The following is a 2,457-nucleotide window of genomic DNA, read 5'->3' as shown; positions in this document are numbered from 1 at the left end:
TCTGCCCAGGTATAGACTGTTTAATTAGCCACTCAGGTTTACACAACAAGGATAGGCATATCCACTCAGTAACCAGATCTTGAGGGCCAGTAACATGCATCAGACCAACCTCCAACAGTTCAGGGAAGCTTTCCTTGAAAAGAGAATGTCTCCATTAAGGTGTAATCCAGGCTCATAGGGAACATAGAACAGCTTGTCTAGAAGAGCAGGGATCACCCTCCCAAATGGCATGTAAGCAAGGTTGAATTCCCTGCCCCTTCACAAGATGGATTCTCACTGTGTTGCCCTAGTGGACCTGGAAGTTGCTATGTAGACTAGGCTGGCCTTGTACTCACAGAGATCCTGTATCTGCCTCAGGAGTCTTGAACTCCTTAGGAGCCTTGAAATCCTTAGGCTCAAGTGAAACTCCTGCCTTTGGCTCAAGATAGTTAATATTGTCATCTTGATTAGACTGAGAGACACTTAGGATTAATAAAGAACACTTCTGGGTATTCCTGTGAGGGGAGAACCACTCCCTAACCCCTGAATCTAGTAGACAGTTCCATTCACAATGCAGGGGCCTGGATGGAATAGAAGTGGAAGAAGAGAAAGACAGCCAGAGAGTGATGGAAGCTGCTTCCTCGCTGGGCAGTTGCCACTGTCTGTGGGCATCACCTATAGCTTCTTCAGCTTTTGGTGAGTGGCCAAGAGGCTGTCAGACACTGCCAGGCCTCTAAGTTAGCTTCTTACACCGAGGCCTACAACAGTAACTGCACGTTGGGGTTACAAAAACTCAGGCGACAGCTGGTTCTGATGGTGCACTCCTTAGTCCCAGCACTCTGGAGGCAAAGGCAGGAAGATCTTTGCGAATTTGAGGGTTCCAGGATACCCCAGGACTACATACAGTCCTTGTTTCCAATAAAACAGAACAAAACAAAAGCCACTTGTCTAGAGGCTAGAGAGACGGCTCCTCTGTTAAGAGTATTCACTGTTCAATATAAAAACACCCATATGTAGACAGCCATGTTCATTTCACAGAGGAAGAAATTAAAGCAGGAAAAGGTTAGGGAAGCTTTGTTAGGCTCGATTATATGAGCAATGGGATTGTTTGGTTTTAGGCCTTTATATCTGCATGGAAACCTGATCATAATTACAGTCACAGTTCCTTTCCTGACCTTTTGTCTTAGTCAACAATATGTTCTAAACTATTCATCGGTTGGAATTTGGAACATAAAACAAAAACAAAACATAAAATAAAATAAAAATCATCTAAAGGTAGACATCCTAAGGCTGGCAAAAGAACTGTTTTATAAATTCTGCCTACTTGCTACTTAACATGATTTCCCCCTCATGTTCCAAGATGGCTTGTCCTCCAGTCATCATATTTCTATTCCACCCAACAGAAAGGACAAAGAAATGCTTCAACCAAGAACACTCTGTGGATGTGGTACCTATTTATTTTCCTTACAGCAGACTGTCGCAGGAGAATTTAGTCGTTATGATACCTAGTTATCAAGCGGGGTAGGGTGGAAAATGTCGTCTTTACTTTCTGTGCCCACATGTCCAGATGAAATCACTATCTATTTATCTAGATAGATAGATAGATAGATATTTATTTTTTGAAGTTGGAGCAGGTCTTGCTACGTTACTGAAGTCCTTAAACTCTAAGAAATTATAGTTAAACTGAGCCTAGAGTGAATAGAAGTTGTGCAAATCAGGAAGAGAGAGCATTCCCGGCACAGAGACGACACACGAAGGTGCAAAGGGACTTGGCAGGTTATATACAGTCAGAGCGATAGTATAAGATGAAGGCTGTGAGCTGGGTTTGGTGAATGCATCTGTAACCCCAGAATTTAGCAGGCTGACACAGGGTGACTGCAGCAAATCTGAGACCAGCTCAGGCTGCTGATTGAGTCTTGCCTCAAAACGTAACACGAAAACGGAAACGGTGGAGGTGACGGATAGAGACCGGGAAGCAGGAGTGAATGTGAAGGGATGAGTTAGTCCACTGGCTTACGAAGGGTGTGGGAAAAGGAGCTGGTTTGTGGTTTTTGTTATGTTTTCTTTTTCTGAAACAAGGCCTTGGCTAGCCTCCAACTCAAGAGAGATCCATCTGCTTCTGCCTCCTGTGTGCTGGGATTAAAGCTTTTGCCACCCTGCCTGACAGTTTTTAATTAAAGTGGTATCTTAAAGTGAAGTGGTATCCATGGAAACAGTAACGAGGTAGGTTACAGGTTTATTTAAAAAGCAGGATTTAGGGTCAGGTGTGTTGTAGATATAAACATGTTTTTGTTTTAACCCCAGGAGTGGGATGTGAGAATGATTCAGACAGTCCACAGATGCACATGATTTGTCTCCTGTGGGTTCTGAGCGGAGCTCTTTGCCAGCTGCAGCCTGTTTAAATCCGAGGACTCTGGAGAGAGAATAAACGCCAGAGCCCAGAGAGTGTTGGGGAGCTCCGAGAAAGAGCAAGGCTGT

This window comes from Meriones unguiculatus, chromosome 17 (genome assembly GCF_030254825.1).
Source record: "Meriones unguiculatus strain TT.TT164.6M chromosome 17, Bangor_MerUng_6.1, whole genome shotgun sequence".
Taxonomy (NCBI): domain Eukaryota; kingdom Metazoa; phylum Chordata; class Mammalia; order Rodentia; family Muridae; genus Meriones; species Meriones unguiculatus.
The sequence above is the reverse complement of the archived record's forward strand: the minus strand, read 5'-3'. Positions refer to the sequence as shown.